Source organism: Lycorma delicatula, chromosome 8, assembly GCF_047948215.1.
Source record: "Lycorma delicatula isolate Av1 chromosome 8, ASM4794821v1, whole genome shotgun sequence".
NCBI classification, from domain to species: domain Eukaryota; kingdom Metazoa; phylum Arthropoda; class Insecta; order Hemiptera; family Fulgoridae; genus Lycorma; species Lycorma delicatula.
In genome coordinates, this window is record NC_134462.1 from 132,352,604 (window position 1) to 132,375,087 (window position 22,484).

Here is a 22,484-nt window from a genome sequence, read left to right on the forward strand (position 1 = left end):
TGAAAAAAGATATCAAGCAGAAATTAGACTAGCAGTGAAGGAATATCATAAGGATATTTTGATCTTTGTGAATCATTATTACAAATTATAAAATATTGGTGATTATGTACAGTAGTCCTCCTCTATGAATCATGAGACCTTGCCGTTGGTGAGGGGGCTTGAGTGCTCAGGGATACAGAGTAGCTGGACCGAAGGTGCAACCATATCGGAGAGGTATCTGTTGAGAGCCAGACTAAGGAATGATTCCTGAAAGAGGGCAGCAGCTCTTTCAGTAGTTGTTAGGGGCGTGAGTCAGGACGACTTAAACGGCCGTATCAACATCACTCAGTCCTCTGAGTACTGCGCAGCTGAAAGCAATGGAAAACTACAGCTGCTTTTTTTCCAAGAAAATGTGGCTCTGCATTTTCACATATACAATAATGGAGGCGCCTTCCTTGGTAAAATATTCCGGAGGTAAAATAGTCCCCCGTTCGGATCTCCGGGTGGGGACTACTAAGGAAGGGGTCACCAGAAAATTAAAAAATAACATTCTACGAGTCGGAGCGTGGAATGTTAGAAGCTTAAAAAAGGTTGGTAGGCTAGAGAATTTAAAAAGGGAAATGGATAGGGTAAACGTTGATATAGTAGGAATTAGTGAGGTTCGGTGGGAAGAGGAAGGCGACTTTTGGTCGGGTGACTTTAGAGTAATTAACTCAGCGTCAAATAATGGGCAGGCAGGAGTAGGTTTCGTGATGAACAAGAAAATAGGGAGGAGAGGGAGTATTTCAAGACGCGTAGCGATAGAGTCATTGTAATAAGGATAAATTCAAAACCTAAACCGACAACGATTGTTAACGTCTATATGCCTACAAGCGCCCATGATGATGATGAGGTAGAATGTGTATACGAAGAGATTGATGAAGCAATTAAACACGTAAAAGGAGATGAAAATTTAATAATAGTTGGAGATTGGAATGCAAGCATTGGAAAAGGCAAGGAAGGAAATATAGTGGGTGAATACGGGCTGGGCAAAAGGAATGAAAGAGGGGACCGACTTATAGAGTTTTGCACGAAGTATAATTTAGTAATTGCCAACACCCAATTTAAAAATCATAATAGAAGAATATACACTTGGAAAAAGCCAGGCGATACTGCAAGGTATCAGATAGATTATATCATGGTTAAGCAAAGATTTAGAAATCAACTCGTTGACTGCAAAACTTACCCTGGAGCAGACATTGATAGCGACCATAATTTGGTGATAATGAAATGTAGATTGGGGTTTAAAAACCTGAAGAAAAGGTGTCAGATGAATCGGTGGAATTTAGAGAAGCTTGAGGAAGAGGAGGTAAAGAAGATTTTTGAGGAGGACATCGCTAGAGGTCTGAGTAAAAAAGATAAGATAGAAAATGTAGAAGAAGAATGGGAGAATGTTAAAAAGGAAATTCTTAAATCAGCAGAAGCGAACTTAGGCGGAATAAAGAGAACTGGTAGAAAACCTTGGGTTTCAGACGATATATTGGAGCTGATGGATGAACGTAGAAAATATAAGAATGCTAGTGATGAAGAAAGTAAAAGGAACTATCGGCAATTAAGAAATGCTATAAACAGGAAGTGCAAACTGGCGAAAGAAGAGTGGATTAAAGAAAAGTGTTCAGAAGTGGAAAGAGAAATGAACATTGGTAAAATAGACGGAGCATACAGGAAAGTTAAAGAAAATTTTGGGGTACATAAATTAAAATCTAATAATGTGTTAAACAAAGATGGTACACCTATATATAATACGAAAGGTAAAGTCGATAGATGGGTGGAATATATTGAAGAGTTATACGGAGGAAATGAATTAGAAAATGGTTTTATAGAGGAAGAAGAGGAAGTTGAGGAGGATGAAATGGGAGAAACAATACTGAGATCTGAATTTAAGAGAGCATTAAAAGATTTAAATGGCAGAAAGGCTCCTGGAATAGACGGAATACCTGTAGAATTACTGCGCAGTGCAGGGGAGGAGGCGATTGATAGATTATACAAACTGGTGTGTAATATTTATGAAAAAGGGGAATTTCCGTCAGACTTCAAAAAAAGTGTTATAGTAATGATACCAAAGAAATCAGGGGCAGATAAATGTGAAGAATACAGAACAATTAGTTTAACTAGTCATGCATCAAAAATCTTAACTAGAATTCTATACAGAAGAATTGAGAGGAGAGTGGAGGAAGTGTTAGGAGAAGACCAATTTGGTTTCAGGAAAAGTATAGGGACACGGGAAGCAATTTTAGGCCTCAGATTAATAGTAGAAGGAAGATTAAAGAAAAACAAACCAACATACTTGGCGTTTATAGACCTAGAAAAGGCATTCGATAACGTAGACTGGAATAAAATGTTCAGCATTTTAAAAAAATTAGGGTTCAAATACAGAGATAGAAGAACAATTGCTAACATGTACAGGAACCAAACAGCAACAGTAGCAATTGAAGAACATAAGAAAGAAGCCATAATAAGAAAGGGAGTCCGACAAGGATGTTCTCTATCTCCGTTACTTTTTAATCTTTACATGGAACTAGCAGTTAATGATGTTAAAGAACAATTTAGATTCGGAGTAACAGTACAAGGTGAAAAGATAAAGATGCTACGATTTGCTGATGATATAGTAATTCTAGCCGAGAATAAAAAGGATTTAGAAGAAACAATGAACGGCATAGATGAAGTCCTACGCAAGAACTATGGCATGAAAATAAACAAGAACAAAACAAAAGTAATGAAATGTAGTAGAAATAACAAAGATGGACCACTGAATGTGAAAATAGGAGGAGAAAAGATTATGGAGGTAGAAGAATTTTGTTATTTGGGAAGTAGAATTACTAAAGATGGACGAAGCAGGAGCGATATAAAATGCCGAATAGCACAAGCTAAACGAGCCTTCAGTAAGAAATATAAGTTGTTTACATCAAAAATTAATTTAAATGTCAGGAAAAGATTTTTGAAAGTGTATGTTTGGAGTGTCGCTTTATATGGAAGTGAAACTTGGACAATCGGAGTATCTGAGAAGAAAAGGTTAGAAGCTTTTGAAATGTGGTGCTATAGGAGAATGTTAAAAATCAGATGGGTGGATAAAGTGACAAATGAGGAGGTATTGCGGCAAATAGATGAAGAAAGAAGCATTTGGAAAAATATAGTTAAAAGAAGAGACAGACTTATAGGCCACATACTAAGGCATCCTGGAATAGTCGCTTTAATTTTGGAAGGACAGGTAGAAGGGAAAAATTGTGTAGGCAGGCCACGTTTGGAATATGTAAAACAAATTGTTGGGGATGTAGGATGTAGAGGGTATACTGAAATGAAACGACTAGCACTAGATAGGGAATCTTGGAGAGCTGCATCAAACCAGTCAAGTGACTGAAGACAAAAAAAAAAAAAAGTACAGTAGTAGACTAAGGATGGAGTTTTATAAAAAACACTTTTAATTAAAATATTTTTATATCAAACATTTAAAATCAAATTCTTTCAAGACAATTATATTTTTCTGAGCAATTACATGTGCACCTCTTTCATTAGTAATGTAGTATTTTAGTAAATGGTGCCTATTTTTAAGTAGTTAGGAAAACTGTTTAGTATGTGCATAGTGTTTAGCATAGTTTGTTTTTTCTTAATGCAATGTTTTTGTCAAATTAAATGCATTTTTAAATTTCACATTGTTTGAATACAATCTTTTTGTCAAATTAAATGGATATTTTTTTTTTAATTTCATATCGTTTACAGCCTACCGGGGGCTGGTCTAGTGGTTAACTCGTGTTGCAAATCAGTCGTTTAAGAGCTGATTTTCAAAGTCAAAGGTTTCAGGTTCGATTCCTAGTAAAGTTTAGTTACTTTATATGGATTTGAATACTAAATGGTAGATACCAGTATACTTTGGTGGTTGGGGTTCAATTAATCACACATCTCAGGAATAGTTAACCTGACTGAGTCTGTTCAAGACTACACCTCATTTATACTTCATACATACCATCCTCATTCATTGGGAGGGAGGGTTTGCTTATTGTTCACTATTTGAACAGACTGCTATGTTTATATTAGGAAAACAAAGTCGTTTGAACTTATTAAAATTGTGGCATGTTTAACCATTTAAACATGGTTGTAGTTATAACAATCAAATTATACTTTGAAAATATTAACAGTTTACAAAAACATTTATAAATAGTTTAATTTAAGCTTTATAAAATAAAAAGTTAATTGAATGAGCTTAATTTTTAAAAAGGTGACTGCTGAACGCAAGAGGTTAGAATGAAGTAACATCAAGACAGAGAAATATCCTGTGGATGTTGACGCTTGTAGTGGATTTGTAACTTCTAGATTCCCAGAATTTAATATAAGTACCGGAGTGTGAGTAATATAAAATATAACAAAAATTAGAATTTTTTCTCTAATTAACTTTATTTTGTTGATAAGATAATACTGGAGAAAATAAAAGTTTTAGAATGTGGGATGCTAATGAATCAGAAAAGTTTTCATATCTGTTATGAAACTGTTTTCCTGTTTTATTTGACTAAGATAAACACATTTAAAAAATCAGATTGAGTCGTAATTAGCACTAAGTTAGGTTTTTCTTTATACATCACTTTCCTACTCATAATGATGCTCCTTCAAACCTAAGGTGACTATGTCACACCCAAGATTGATTCTGAACATCCTGATAAAGAAGTTACGTAATAAGTATAAAGATTTTCTGGAAGTGCTCTTCCATGTATTTGGGAAGGAAGTAATTTTTAGTATAGCATTTATTAAATATATAAATATTTAGCAAATATAATTGTATAAGGTAGTAACCAAACGATGGATGATGAGGTTTATTTTTTATTTTTTTAACATGCACCCCGATACAGTTGTACCTAGATCTAAATTTTCTAAAAATCATACTTTCTGGCTCAGGAACTATCAAAAAATGATCATCTATTTGAATCTATACACAAAAAAATGTTTGAAATCACAATAATTTGTTATACCCTTTGTATAAAATTTCATTAACAAATTATTTTATTTATTTAATGTTAGTGTGAATCAGTGTATGTAAGAGGGGCAACTTTCAAAAACGTTTTAGAAGGTAATTGAAGTAATATTTTGTAAATTAATTAGGTTCTTATTAGTGCAAAACTGCATAAAAAGGAATACTGATTTGTTATCATGTTATATGTCCATCTTTATCTTAAGAGTTTATCAAACCAGTATCATGAAACAGATAAAAAAATAATTTAGAACGTAAAAAGAAATTAACTTAAAACGTGTACAGTTAAAGTAAAATTATTCTCAACTCCTTTAATTTCCCATAATATATGAAAATGAATAGAAAAAATATACAGAAGGCAGATAATTATTATTACCATAACTTTATGAAAAGAAAAGCTACTGCTGGTCTCTATCAGTTTTAAGTTTAGACATAAATTGTACCATTAGGTTAGTTAGCTAACCTAACATAAAGTTATTAATATGATAATAAGCCTCAAGTAATTGCAATCTACACATCCCTTTTCTGATGGAAGAGAAAATAACTTAAATGTAACAGACTTTTAATTTAATAAGTTTTTCTATTTAAAATCCATATGTACAAAATATTAATAAAATATTTATTTTTTTTTGGGAGGGAGGAAAAATAAAATGATTTGATTTGCTGAATTTCATTAGGTATGTTGCAGAATTAATAATTAATTTATATTTTTAAAAGACGTAATATTATTTTTTTATTTTAAATATCCATTTTTTTTTTGATTATTCGTTTTTTCAAGATTCTTTAATTAATTTCATTTTAAAATATACAATGTAATAACTTAAAGAAAAGAAAAATAGACATGATGAAATTGTTACATTACTGTACAATTAAATATAACTTATGCGACAAGCAGAACAAAGAATGGTTGTGGGTATGTGCCAAAATTTTTAATCGAAACTCTATTTATTTATGCATGAAATTTTTGCGACCTATATTTGAAGAGAACTCTTGCATTACTGTTATTTTTATTATGCAATGTGTTATGCAAAAACAAGACAGTAGATTGTGTATCCAAAAATTAACAAGAGTATCTTCGAGTTTACTTAGTACTTAAAAGTACAAAAATGATTAACATATTTAATTTAAAAAAAAAACACAACATAAAAATAATACACAGATAAAAAAATGTAAATACATGAATTGCATAACGTTATACAAAATAATTTTGTTTGTATAACGAGAAGAATTAATCTTGATTTATTTTACATGTTGCGATATTATACCTATTCTAGCAAATTTCGAACCCTCGTACTTAACCGCATAATATTTTTATATTTAAAAAAATAAAAATAGTCATCCATTTTTTGTTTTATGGACAAACTGTTAATATTTTCGTAAACAATGAAATGAAGGAAATAGCGGTGGTTCTATGACCCCTAGACTTCACTCATGTATTGATCGAATTTAACATCCTTTGGGCTCTACGACGAAATTTAATTAATAAAGTGAAAATGAAAAATTTCCGATTGTAATTTTATTGTGGAAAAGTTAAAAATAATTAAAAAATCGTATCGCATTATTAATAAAACTGTTTGCCCTATTTTACGACAATTTTTTCCTATAGAAGTATCTACCTCCATTATATCCGTGTAATTATTTTTATTTATTTATGTGTTCAGAGAATAAAAAGTAAGATTAAATATTAAATAGCTATTGAAAAAATCACTATTCTGTACATAAATAGAAGAACAGTCTCAGAGACAAATAAATTAGGACTAAAAACTGAGTAAATTAAAAAATAATAAAGTATCTAAACCGTAGTTGCTGAAAGTTAAACGAAAGAGGAAATAGTGCGTGATGAAAGGTGTTAGTGATTAGGAATAGAAACGCTGCTCATTACGATAACTTGGTGATGGAAACTTCCTTTCATTTATCCCTGACCATAAAAGATAGCAGCTATCATCAATCATTTTAAAATCCTTATGAAAAATCGTTACTTAATTTATTTCTGTCTTCTTTCTTTTTCTTTTTCCTGTTTAGCCTCCGGTAACTGTCGTTCAGATAATACTTCAGAGGATGATATGTATGTGTGTAAATGAAGTATATAGTCTTGTACAGTCTCAGTTCGACCATTCCTGATATGTGAGGTTAATTGAAACCCAACTACCAAAGAACACCGATATCCACGATTTAGTATTCAAATCCGTGTTAAAATAACTGACTTTACTAGAACTTGAACGCTGGAACTCTCGACTTCCATATCACCTGATTTGGGAAGAAGCGTTCACCACTAGACCAACCCGATGGGTTAATTTATTTCCGTCTAATAACAAGATATCTTACAACAAAATTTCATAAAAAATGGGAATATGTATTTGTTCATAACTGTTGTCACAAACAAATTAATTTCCAAAAGGTTGAGTTATACCGCTTCATTCGGTCAATTATCTAAACATATCTTCGTTCAAATCCCTTTCTCACAAACAAATTGACGAAACACCTCATCTTTTTTTTGTATCATCGCAGTGTTTGAATGATTGGATTAAATTGTATAAACATTTAATTAATATCATTTTCTTTACTTGTTAATTCTTCTATACAGAAGAATTGAGAGGAGAGTGGAAGAAGTGTTAGGAGAAGACCAATTTGGTTTCAGGAAAAGTATAGGGACAAGGGAAGCAATTTTAGGCCTCAGATTAATAGTAGAAGGAAGATTAAAGAAAAACAAACCAACATACTTGGCGTTTATAGACCTAGAAAAGGCTTTCGATAACGTAGACCGGAATAAAATGTTCAGCATTTAAAAAAAATTAGGGTTCAAATACAGAGATAGAAGAACAACTACTAACATGCACAGGAACCAAACAGCAACAGTAATAATCGAAGAACATAAGAAAGAAGCCGTAATAAGAAAGGGAGTCCGACAAGGATGTTCCCTATCTCCGTTACTTTTTAATCTTTACATGGAACTAGCAGTTATTGATGTTAAAGAACAATTTAGATTCGGAATAACAGTACAAGGTGAAAAGATAAAGATGCTACGATTTGCTGATGATATAGTAATTCTAGTCGAGAGTAAAAAGGATTTAGAAGAAACAATGAACGGCAAAGATGAAGTCCTATGCAAGAACTATCGCATGAAAATAAACAAGAACAAAAAAAAAGTAATGAAATTAGTAGAAATAATGGATGGACCACTGAATGTGAAAATAGGAGGAGAAAAGATTACGGAGGTAGAAAAATTTTATTATTTGGGAAGTAGAATTACTAAAGGTGGACGAAGCAGGAGGAATATAAAATGCCGAATAGCACAAGCGAAACGAGCCTTCAGTAAGAAATATAATTTGTTTACATCAAAAATTAATTTAAATGTCAGGAAAAGATTTTTGAAAGTATATGTTTGGAGTGTCGCTTTATATGGAAGTGAAACTTGGACGATCGGAGTATCTGAGAAGAAAAGATTAGAAGCTTTTGAAATGCGGTGCTATAGGAGAATGTTAAAAATCAGACGGGTGGATAAAGTGACAAATGAAGAGGTATTGCGGCAAATAGATGAAGAAAGAAGCGTTTGGAAAAATATAGTTAAAAGAAGAGACAGACTTATAGGCCACATACTAAGGCATCCTGGAATAGTCGCTTTAATATTGGAAGGACAAGTAGAAGGAAAAAATTGTGTAGGAAGGCCACGTTTGGAATACGTAAAACAAATTGTTAGGGATGTAGGATGTAGATGGTATACTGAAATGAAACGACTAGCACTAGATAGGGAATCTTGGAGAGCTGCATCAAACCAGTCAAATGATTGAAGACAAAAAAAAATACTTTTTAAGTAATATAGCATTCACGCAATTTATGAATTTTAATTTTTATATTATAAAACATAAGTAACTACTGTATGTTTTGAATATCTTAAGGTCATAGTACAATTTGTAAAGTTTGTTATAGTTATTTTTACTTATTAAATCACGCAACGTGTTATTAACCCTTTTGTCATATGATTTATAACGGACACGTTCTAATAATTTATTAATACATAAATATTTGTGAAAAGGCTTTTTATCGAGGGAAATTCTTTGTTTATGAATTTTAGATTGTACATTTTTTTGCTTAGACTAACAGCTGTGTGTATAATTTAAAATTTAACCAATCTTGAGGTTCTTTTTACTCTCATCAATTGTGCTATAGGTATTTATAATAATAAAGTCTAGATAGCATTCAGTTATAAACTTTCGGTTTATAACATTGATAATTTAGCTGGATAATGAACATATACCTACCAGATACTGATTTAAAAATTTCAAATTAATCAAAGGAAAATAAACAAGACACACACACACACACACACACACACACACACACACATATATATATATATATATATAAAATAAAATGTTAAATTTGTGTTATTATTACTGCATGATTAAAAAAGATAAACATTTTATCATAATTTAACAATAAAACCAACGAATATTTGTGGAATTATTAAACATTCTTCTTTAAATTAAATTAAGCTAATTTGAGTCATTTCAATGGCAATCTAATTTAATCTAATGACAAATCTAATTTAATCTAATTGACAATCTAATTTGACAATCTAATTTAATCTAATGACAATCTAATTTTTTTGTTTTCAGGCAATTTTACATTTCCCTGTATTCTACTGTAATTTTTTGCCCTCTAAATACAGCGTTCAAAAAGTAACGCAACCTTATGAAAGAATATTACTTTTTTTTTGTTGCTGGTTTAATTGAAGAAAAATGAATTACAGAATGCAGTAGAGAATATTCATTGCCTCCCGATACATTAGATGTACCAGATATGCCCAGATCCAAAATGCCTTCACAGAAAAGTACGGTGTGGATGCACCAAAAATGTCTTTCATAAAGCGGCTGTTCGGCAAGTTTCAAGAGACAGCGAATATGGCAGATGCAACCAAAAACGATAGACCGAAAATGTTAAAACCAGAAAATTTGATCGATGTAAGCTGCATAGTCAGTTCCAAGAAGTCTGTACGACGCCTACCTAGCCAGTCTGGTCCTTACGTTGGTAGTGTCCGCACGTCATCGCGCAAGTGTTTAAAGATGCATTCGTGCAGAATTCGTGTTGTTCACGAGTTGTTAGCTGCAGATACTGGAAAGCTTTCTGTCAGCGGTTCTTGTCATTTATAATGCCAGATGGGGAAGAACTCGATGACTGGTTTCGGCACGGTTCCACCTTGATAGATACATTAATGCACAAAATTCACGCATTTGGTGAACGGAAAATCTACATCAGCTCATGTATTGATTGAATTTAACATCCTTTGGGCTCTACATTGAAATTTAATTAATAAAGTGAAAATTTTCCGATTCTAATTTCATTGTGGAAAAGTTTTTTTTAATACGTATTTTCCCACCTACTCCTCTGGAACGGATCTACAATCAAGTTTGACTCGAACCAGAGGAGTGTCCTTTACTCTAGCTCGCCTCCCCACCCGCCGGCTGTATGTCCGGCACGGCAGGTCAGCTCACCGGTTAGCTCTTTTCATCATACACTGATTACTGAGAGTCCACCACCCTTGTTCTCCCAGCAACAGTAACCCCTATTCTTTAATCTCTCTCTTTTTTTTTATATGATATCATACCAACCCAACCAATTAGTTTAAAACATAAGCCACAGAGTCCTCAGGTTTCTTCACCTCTCTGCCCATCCACTCGCCTCTCTGCCTCCCTCGTCCCCTGATTTATCCCCTCCTGACATTTTCGTGTGGAGATACCTTAAGGATGCCGCTTTCAAAACTCATCCTCACACCGTTCCCGAATTGCAGAGCGAAATTGAACGATGTGTCGCTGCAATTCTTCAACAAACCTTATAACATGTGTTTAAGAGCATGCAAAGTCGTACTCGATTATGTAAATCGCATAATGGAGGTCATTTTCAATGATCTTCTCTTCACTATTATTTATTGATCATAAATATGATAGATCATAAATGAACAGATCAATCATCAAGCAGATGTCCTTTTCAAGAACTACAATTTATCGAAAACAGGAAATAGATGAATAAAATTAAAAGAAAAGTTCAAATATAACCATATACAACATTTAACCATTAATAGCCAATAAAAAAGAAGGCCAGATAAGGCATGACGTCAAATATAGAGATGGGTGTTGACTAAACGCTATATAAAGTTTAACAGAAATCTAAAAGTACCAGTACAATAAATTTTGACAATGGAGTGATTCCAAAACGCGTCAACAAGTGACGAAAGAAAGAACCGTAAGTAGTTCTGCATCGTCTCAATCTGTTTTTTAATATCTTTTTTCTTCTTTTCTTTTTTACAATAATGAAATTTTGCAACTTCTGGTAAATTGTTTTCTTCTATTTTTATCATTATTCTTCATCTTTTATTACTTTTGTTTAATTTAAAATTTAATTTTTTCTCCCAAGCAATGAATCCATATCATCCGTTACTTCTGAGCTCATTAATATTTTCAATCAGTAAATCCACCGGGTTGATCTAGTGCAGTAGCGGCTCGCGTATAGACACTGTGGAACTACAGCACCCCCGAATTCCACTTGATATTATCGATAACATTTAATATAATGAGTCCTTTTTTCTTTAATTCTTTCTTTATATTTGTACAATATAATTAATCCTGAAAATTAATGTCAGTAACCATCCCCAGTTTATGAAAAATATAAAAAAATCTTTGTATGGAACTGTGGGCTTTACAGTTCCAGCGACGTGGTGTTTGGTTGTTGTGAGCATGCGCACTTAGGAAACTGCACGCGAGGCTGCGAGGGAGAGACAGCATTGTCGCTTCCGAAGTTCCTGGTGGAAGGAATTTTTTTTTACTCCGCATGTGTATGGAACTTCCTTGTTCGTTCCCTTTTTTGTTTAGTCGATGAAAGGAATATGAAAATGGTTTAGTTGTTTTTTTCAATAGCGACCAGAAGATGGCGGAAAACAAGGACTCTTGGATTGCCAAATCTGTCCAAATACACACTGGAAGGGCGAAAGAGAAGGTAATGAATAAAAACTAATTATGTATTTGTTTCTCTGTACATAGAAATTTAAATTAAGCGCCATTGGACTACAGTGTTTTTAAGCGGACATTTTATTAAGTTATCTATATATATATAAATGTTAAGTTCGTTTGAGTACGCTTCAAAAACTCAAAATGTTCTGCACCGATTGAGCTCAAATTTTAGCACGATACATAACCCGCATCAAAGATTGTTTTCATCTAATTTTAATAAATCTATCTATCTATTTTTAATTTGTACAGTTTTTTAATAAATAAGAGGCTAATAAATCAGATGGAAATGTAAACAAAGGAAAACCAATCAGATCAATGCAAGATGGCCGCTGTCAAACACAACGGCCAATCACAAAGAGCCCGTATGGCCGTTGCCAATGTAAACAAAATCACAACTGATTAAGTAACAAATTTCTTTGAATTATATTTAACAGCTAAAACATCTGTTTTTTATTAAAAAAAAAACAAAAAAACACCAAAACAAAAAGAAAAGCCACCAAGAAGGATGACTTACAGTAAATAAATTAAAACACCCGACTTTCCTATAGCCCAGATAGATTTAAGACTATGCAAACAAAAAAAGTCGAAATAACCAAATACACAGAAAATAATATCCCTTCATAATGACCAAAAAATCCTTTGTTAGGTTAAATATTCACTTTTGTCTGAATTTACAGAAGGCATTTACAACGAAGCATTGATAAATATTGAAGACAAGTGCTTAGCTAATGCAAATAAATTTCTTAGTCGATTGGGAATGCCAGCACCCACCCGAGCTGCGATTGCTTCATTTGATGTGGATTTACGCCGTGAACAGAGTTACAACATCGGTGATCTTCAGTCATATGTCCGATCAAACATTCCCAAATTAACGCGTGAACAGAAAGGCATTTATGATCGCATAATGCAAATGATAAATGACGGAGTTGAGGGGACCTTCTTCTTGGATGAGCCAGGAAGAACTGGGTTAACATTCCTCATTAGATTGATTCTAGCAACGGTTCGATCAAAAAATGACATAGCCTTAGCTCTTGCTTCGTCTGGAATAGCTGCGACATTGTTACCAGGTGGAAGGACTGCGCATTCAGCTCTGAAGTTGCCATTAAACATGCAAATCATCGAGACTCCCGCGTGCAATATTTCCAAAGCATTCTGTATGGGAAAAGTATTACAAAAATGTAAACTCATTGTTTGGGATGAATGCACGATGGCACATAAAAAATCGCTTAAAGCTCTTGATCGATCGTTACGAGATTTGCGTGGAAACGTTCAACCGTTCGGGAATGCTTTGATATTGCTCGCAGAAGATTTTAGGCAAACATTGCCTGTAATTTCTCAATCGACACCAGCAGACGAAATAAATGCTTGCCTGAAATATTCAACACTGTGGCGACTCGTACGTACATTGCAGTCGACTACGAATATGCGTGTCCAGTTGCAGAATGATCCATCAGCTGAGGTATTCTCACGACAGTTACTGGACATTGGAGACGGACAGCTGCCAGTCGATGAGACGTCTAAACGAATATCATTTCCTGATAATTTTTGTAATTTAGTAACATCGAAAGAAGAACCGATCGAAAAAGTATTTCCTGATATTCAAATTAATCATAGAAATCACGATCGGCTCAGTGAACGAGCTATCCTTGCCGCAAAGAATAAAGATGTCTATCGACTTAATAATGTTATTCAATCCAGCATTCAAAGTGAGGAAATTACATATAAGTCGATAGACACTGTTGTGGAAGCAGACGAAGTAGTTAATTATCCAACGGAATTTTTAAACTCACTTGATCTGCCAGAGATGCCACCACACATATTAAAATTGAAAATAGGTGTGCCAATTATCCTGTTGCGGAATATTAATCGGCCAAAACTCTGCAACGACACGCGACTTGTAGTTAAGAAATTGATGAATTACGTAGTGGAAGCAACGATTTTAACGGGGCCTTTCAAAGGTGAAGATGTCCTCATTCCTCGAATACCCATAATCCCGACCGATACACCATTTCAATTTAAAAGATTGCAATTCCCAATCCGATTGGCATTTGCAATCACAATCGATAAAGCTCAAGGTCAATCTTTAGAATTGTGTGGTTTAGATTTAGATACGGATTGCTTCTCACATGGACAACTGTATGTGCGTGTTCCCGAGTCGGCAAACCAGATAGCCTTTATATTTACGCAGACAGTGGAAAAACAAAAATATATTGTATATCCACAAGTATTGCAAAATTAAACTTCTATGAAACGTATGCTTTGTTTTGTTTCTCATTTCTCATCCATGCAACCACAATGTGCCACAGCGAAGCGTGGCGGGTACAGCAAGTTATATAATAATACTAAAAAATATTATGTGTTGACATTTTATTATTTATTCAGTTTAACCGTATTCTTGAATGTGGTAAAGTGTCGAATCCTGCTTCCAGCTATTATATTCGATTCATTTTTTCGGTTTTTTATTTTGCAGAAAACTTTAACCGTGGTCTTAAAAAGGCCCAGAAAAAGATTTTCTGATGCAGCACCCCCACGAATTTTAGCCACGAGCTTCCACTGATCTAGTGGTGAACTCGTCATCGCGAATCAGCTGATTTCGAAGTCGTGAGTTCTAAGGTTCAAATCCTAGTAAAGGCAGTTACTTTTTTACGGATTTGAATTCTAGATCGTGGATACTGATGTGCTTTGGTGGTTGAGTTTTAATTAACCACACATCTCAGGGTTGGTCGACCTGAGACTGTACAAAACTCTACACTTCATTCATATATATCATCCTCTAAAGTAATACCTTAAAGTGGTTCCGGAGGCTAAACCGAAAAAAAATATATACGAGTATTTTCAATCAAATTTATATCGGGGAATTTTTATTTTTTATCCTTGTTCCTTTCTCCAATCTTCCTTTTAATTCATTTATTGTTCTGTCCATACATAAAATGAAAAGTAAAGAGGTCCGTGCGTTATTCCTTTCCCTTTTACAGGTGGTTTTTCTCTTCTTTTTGAAACCACTGCCTGATTCTTTTACAAATTATTAGTAAATATTCCTTTATATTTAAATTCTATTCTCGTTAAAACCTGACATATTATATATATATATTTTTTTGCTTGATGAATTAATTCATCACATAAGCTTGCGAGAAGCTTGTAAGTGGGAATATGAAATAGAAATTTTGTAGGAAATGAAAAATGCCTGACCGGGATTTGAACCCGGGACCTCTGGGATGAAAGGCCAAGAAGCTACCACTCGGCCAAAGAGATCGGCGGATTAATAATTTTATTCCAAATTATTTTTTTTTTCCATTTCATTACAAATGCCATGTATGTAACTTCCTATTTTCTTTTAAACTATTATTCTATAACTGTCAGGAAAAGATTTTTGAAAGTATATGTTTGGAGTGTCGCTTTATATGGAAGTGAAACTTGGGACTATCGAAGTATCTGAAAAGAAAAGATTAAAAGCTTTTGAAATGTGGTGCTATAGGAAAATGTTAAAAATCAGACGGGTGGATAAAGTAACAAACGAAGAGGTGTTGCGGCATATAGATGAAGAAAGAAGCATTTGGAAAATATAGTTAAAAGAAGAGACAGACTTATAGGCCACATATTAAGGCATCCTGGAATAGTCGCTTTGATATTGGAGGAACAGGTAGAAGAAAAAAATTGTGTAGGCAGGCCACGTTTGGAGTATGTAAAACAAATTGTTGGGGATGTAGGATGTAGAGGGTATACTGAAATGAAACGACTAGCACTAGATAGGGAATCTTGGAGAGCTGCATCAAACCAGTCGAATGACTGAAGACAAAAAAAAAATTCTATAACTAATCGTAAGGCTAAATTTTTTATTATATCGTACATAAAAAACGTCATTTTTTTATTATTAATACTCGTGTTTTATAAAATTTTCTATTAATTTATATTTTTACGGATAATATAAAATCGTAAGCCGTATAATTTATTTTTGTATTTAAATGTATAATTATTATTTTAAGGTAAGTTTTTTGTCATCAAGGTTAATAAGGTACAGAAATATTTCTGATTTACTTTGTAACTGTAACAAGGTCGATCAATCGATTTAATTGCTGGGAATTTCCTTCATAATTCGATAATTTTGTAAATAAATAATTATTTTGTCAAATTATTCATGGTAAACAATCTTTTTATGTAAATAACTAAAAACAAAAACGACAAATAATTCGAATTTATATACAGTTTCATTACTTAGTGTATTTAATTTTCATAATATTCTGTATTTTGCTTTAATGAAATTTAATATACTTTAAAAGATAAATATCACTAATTTTCCCATTTAACGATTACTAGTTACAAAGCAATGGCTACAAATTTTGTAAAAGTTGAATAGAAACTAAAACAATTAGGTACAGATGATTACTAAAAAATTCTGTAAATATTTACAACTTCCCTTAAGCCGTATTTATTTGGATGAAAAACGGGTAGTGTCTTTATACTTCCCATACTATGAAAATGCTGGAAATATTTAATTAAAACGTTATGCAAAGAATTAATTTTAAGATCAAATAATTATTCATACATTCTGCTCGCAGATAGAATTTCAAATTGATGACTTCACTATAAAAATTACAAAGAATTGCTGGTAAAAAACTTTTCTTAAGCTTGAAAAGGGAAAGATATACCAAAGAGAGAACGTCAAAATTCAATATTTGCATCGGAGAAGAATATGTACTTTAGCTAGTTCTTTAATAAATCATGAAAATTAATAAGAAAATTATCCTTGAATAAAATTTAATTGAATTGCAGGACTTCTACAGAAATAATTAAAAACTAAATCTAATAGAGAATTCAATTATGATCTTGTGCGTCCCCCATGGTAATATCTTTCCGGAAAGGTCCTCCGTGATTTGGTACACCGATTTTCTTTAGCTGAGGTAGATGCCGATCATTCGTAGCAGGTATTGTGGTACTGTACATTTTTTCCCAGAGCCTCCATCATATCGGTCTATCTAATTGAGTTAAAAAACATTTTTAAAATCAAGAGTAACCAATAAGGTTGACTTCCTAGAATGTTGGTTGCCGCGCTGGGCCTCTGGGATTGTATTCACAACCTGATCGCATTAATGGTTGAGCAGTCTCTTCTGAATCCACATTGTCTCTTTGAGAGATATCTTGCGTTCTGGATCGCTCCTATGATATTTCGTTTCAGAAGGCTCTCTAGTAATTCTCCTGCACTATTGAGCATACAGAGGGATCGATAAGCCGATGGTGTATAGGGCTTTGCCTTACCGATCGTCTTTACAGCCGATGGCATACAGGGCTTATTTGCTTATCAAGACGAGTTCTTTGAATCTTCCAGCTCTGTGTGGGAAGATCAAACAAGCACTCATTATATATTCTAAGGAGCAAAGGTGAATTATGCCGCGCTACAACTTAACCGCCTTTGTGGGAAATAATAGTAATAGTATTATTTTTATTATTACTATTAGTACTATTATTATTATAGTAATAATAATATCCTCCTCTATGAATCATGAGACCTTGCCGTTGGTGAGGGGGCTTGAGTGCTCAGGGATACAGAGTAGCTGGACCGAAGGTGCAACCATATCGGAGAGGTATCTGTTGAGAGCCAAACTAAGGAATGATTCCTGAAAGAGGGCAGCAGCTCTTTCAGTAGTTGTTAGGGGCGTGAGTCACAATGACTTAAACGGCCGTATCAACATCACTGAGTCCTCTGAGTACTGCGCAGCTGAAAGCAATGGAAAACTACAGCTGCTTTTTTTCCAAGAAAATGTGGCTCTCTGCATTTTTTTCACATAGCAATAATGGAGGCGCCTTCCTTGGTAAAATATTCCGGAGGTAAAATAGTCCCCCGTTGGGATCTCCGGGTGGGGACTACTAAGGAAGGGGTCACCAGAAAATTAAAAAATAACATTCTACGAGTCGGAGCGTGGAATGTTAGAAGCTTAAAAAAGATTTTTGAAAGTATATGTTTGGAGTGTCGCTTTATATGGAAGTGAAACTTGGACAATCGGAGTATCTGAGAAGAAAAGATTAGAAGCTTTTGAAATGCGGTGCTATAGGAGAATGTTAAAAATCAAACGGGTGGATAAAGTGACAAATGAAGAGGTATTGCGGCAAATAGATGAAGAAAGAAGCATTTGGAAAAATATAGTTAAAAGAAGAGACAGACTTATAGGCCACATACTAAGGCATCCTGGAATAGTCGCTTTAATATTGGAAGGACAGGTAGAAGGGAAATATTGTGTAGGCAGGCCACGTTTGGAATATGTAAAACAAATTGTTGGGGATGTAGGATGTAGAGGGTATACTGAAATGAAACGACTAGCACTAGATAGGGAATCTTGGAGAGCTGCATCAAACCAGTCAAATGACTGAAGACAAAAAAAAAAAAAAAAAAAAAAAATAATATTAATAATGAACGATTATTTGCTCTAAGGTTATTTAATAGCCCTAAAACTGCTAGATAATAACGATAAAGTAATTTTAAAATAATAAATAAGTACGTGCTTTCGAATAGTATGACAGAAACTAAAAACTTATTTTACTAATAGTAAACATCGAAAACAAAAAGCTTCTTTATATAGTTTATATTTCATTAAATTTTTTATATACTTAAATTTAGTTTTATAACTAACCCTTCTTTGTTATTATATATTTTTTCTGCTTTGCTAAATTATGTGGGCTTATTTACAAAATGCAAAATATATCTTAAATTTATCTTTTTCTATAGAGGGGTCGTCATAATTTATTTAAGATTGAGGGCAAGGTGAGTTTTTCATAGTCACCTGTTAAAAAACTCTCTCTCAATTCGATCGATCAGTATGTATATTTTTAAAATTTATTTTTAAACAGTTAACTTTTTAAAAACTAAAGTTAGTAAGTGGTCGGTATTTGATTTACGATAAATAATAATTCAATAATAACAATAAAAAAAATATCAGAAGTTATTAATGAAATAAAATTTTATGTACTTTTCACTTTAAAAAAAAAATTGTATATAGTTTAATAGGCGTGCAAGGAAGTCATGTGTTGTCCACATCAGATATTTTAAAATATAGTTTATTACTTTTTTAAATTATTTAAAAAGCATTTAACACATCACTTGAATTTAATTTAAATTCGGACCCTAATTAAATCCATTTTTTCTGTTTGGAGAAAATAGTAGCTTTATGATCCAATCGTTTCCAAAGAGAAAAATCAATCTGCAAGCCTTTCCTAAATAAATAACCTTTGGAAAGAGTATAATATAAAATATATATTAATTTTTATCCTTGATTTTTATGGAATTTTTTTTTTTATTACAAAGTTATTTACGCTAAAATAATCTTTATTTTAATATTATTTTCTCTTCCTAATCGAACAACCTTCACAAATAAACCGTGAATAAAATAAAGTAATTCGGTTTTTCACTATTTGAACATAATTTCATTATTATAACAAATTTTAAAAAAAATGTCACTGATTGTTATTGAAGTTATTTCAAGTAGTAGAAACAAAACAATAAAAATAATATCTAGAATATATAATTACCGGCCTACATTACAAATATTAGCAAACAAAATTCTGGATTTTAATATATACAAAAAAGGGAATGGACTAGGATTTTTTGCGTAATCATTTCCGCTTTCTTCATAGTAAAACCATTTGAAAAAAACCGGCTTTATTTATTTAATTCATAGTTAATATAGATTTTTGTGTAAAAATTATTTTAAAATGTTACAATTTACGATATTTTAATGAAACTTCATTTACGCATATTACTCGCGTAACTTAAATTTCTGCATTGTACAAAATTGTTAATTTAAGATAAAAGAAATGAAAAAATTCTTCATTATTCTCTGGTTTTTGTTTCGTAACAATTAATTTGTACTATCTATATATGCAATCGTCACCGTGAAAGACCGATATCTAACAAATGTCGACATTCTCTGGTGAACCTGGTGAACTCTGGTCGACCGATACATACTAAATACGTCGTTGAAAGACCGCAATATTTGGTTTTTCGGAACTTCGCCAGTATGTCGATATTCAGCACGCAGTGATGGTGAAAGTTGAATAAAAATATTTTTTTTTAAAACCTGAACAAAGGGCAAACCATCTGACCATTTATTTGTATATTTATCGTTCATCCATGCAGTTAACATATTCTGTATATTCTGATTGACCCTTTCAATTTATGAAATGTTGAAAATTTGATTAAATGTTTTTATAAATGCGGTTTTTATAAATAATCGCCTCCAATGCTGGAGAATAACATATATAATTTTTATATTTAAGGTTAATTATACGAAGTTAGCGAGCTAAGCAAGCGTTGGTGATGTTTAGCTTAAATTTAAACTTCCTTTTCTTACGAGGGTTTCTCGTAATCTATTTACCTTAGTGATTGGTATTGGGTGATTTTTTTTAAATTTCTACTTGTCGTTTCGATCCCCACCATACCTTATATGTGTTTGTTGACATATACCGGTGAAGGTCCAAATAAGCAAATATTTTGTATTTGGTATGTGTTGACATTCATCAGAGACATTTGCCAGATATCGGTCTTTCACAGTAACATATACGAGGTGCGACAATAAAGTAATGAGACTGATGTGAAAAAAAATGTTGCTTACCGTATTAGTCATGTTTAGTGTTGTCTCCTTCAAAGTAGTTCCCCTCTGATTGCACACACTTATTCCAGCGCACACTTATTCCAGCTGCCATTGATGGTAACATTTCTGTAACTCATCTTCTGTAATATCCTCCAAGACCCTCGTCACAGCTTTTTGGACATCTTGTGTTGTTTGAAAATGGTGTCCCTTGACCGCCATTTTGACTCCTCTTGGAAATAGAAAAAAGTCGCACGGAGCGATATCTGGTGAATAAGGTGGCTGTGGTAGTACTGAAATTTGTTTTGAGGTTAAAAATTGCTGTACTGACAGAGCAGTATGGGATGGCGCATTATCGTGATGCAGAATCCAATTATCAGCAATGTTGGCACGAACACGAAGAACTCGTTTACGAAGTCTTTCTAAATTTTCTTTGTAGAAATATTGGTTAACAGTTTGTCCAGGAGGCACCCACTCTTTATGAACAATTTCCTTGGAATCGAAGAAGCACACAAGCATGCATTTCACTTTTGACTTTGACATGCCAGCTATTTTTGGTCTGGGTAATCCCTTTGAGCACCGTTGCGAACTTTGGCGTTTTGTCTCTGGATCGTATTGAAAAAACCAACCTTCATCACCAGTGATAACACGGCTCAACAAATCTGGATTGATTTCCGTTTGCTCCAACAGATCGGCTGCCACATTTTTCCGTGTTTCTCGCTGTTGTTGTGTGAGATTTTTGGGGACCATTTTTGCACAAATCTTTCTCGTACCAAGATCTTCAGTTAATATTAGACGAACCGTTTCTCGATCGATGTTGAGTTCTTCTGCAATCATTTTCACGGATAATCTTCGATCAGATCGTACGATTTCACGCACCCTGGTCAAGTTGACATCTGTCCGTGAGGTTGATGGTCGTCCACTGCGGTCTTCATCTTCAACATTCGTTCTGCCTTCACTAAAAATTTTATGCCACCGAAAAACTTGAGCTCTTGACATAACCTCTTCTCCAAAAGCCTTCTGAAGCTTACCGTAAGTTGTCATCCCGTTTTCACCCGATTTAACGCAAAAAGAGATGGCATACCGTTGCGCAGTATTTTGCGGTTTCATTTCTGTGACGAGAGACACAAACACGTGTTCACTTATTACAGCACAACTCACGACTGAGCAGTTGTATCAATGTGCCGCTTGGACTAGAAGTAGCTTATAGACCAAGGTCAAAGATGGTGTGCCTACGCAAGCTGCAGGGTTGCCACATCTTGCAAAGAAAAATCAGTCTCATTACTTTATTATCGCACCTCGTATATAAATATATATATATATATATATACAATAATTTGAGATTATGCATGTGTATGTAAGGTGATTGTTTAAAATGGCTGTAGGTCATCTGACATTAACCCATAAGTCACTGCTGAAACTGAAATAACAATTAAAATGTTAACAAGCATCCCGTGCCAGGCTTACTAAGAAAAATGAGAAGTGAAGTGGTTATCCATATTTTTGAGCCATAATATTTCACTACGGCATACCAAGTATACATAAATGATTGAAACAGATGTTCAATTCTATAAGTTACACTTTAACCCTGTTTAACATAGGGGATGGATTTATAACGAGCATCATTATTTTCAGGAAAAGCATTCCTGTCTAATGTATCTTTTATCTCAGATAATTTCTATACGTCATAGCTATAGGAAAGACTAAAATTATGTAAATTATATACGTCTTCTTTGTATTGTGTATATATATATATACTCCACTCAGTACGGGAATAGTTCAAGGTATAATAATATAAAAAACAGAAATTTTAAATCCTGCTGAACAAGAAACGAAGTAGCAAAGAAAGGTATCGTAAACATATTAGTTATTTTTATTAGTTCATTATAATGACAAATTACATACATATCAGTTTTATTTTGTTATTTT

General features: G+C 33.2%; 1 protein-coding gene across 3 annotated transcripts in view; it reads right to left on the minus strand.

Moving 5' to 3' along the window:
* NijC (Ninjurin C) overlaps positions 1-22,484 on the minus strand; it is a 71,347-nt gene that overhangs the window by 14,091 nt on the left and 34,772 nt on the right. The gene's annotated exons all lie outside the window — the stretch shown is intronic.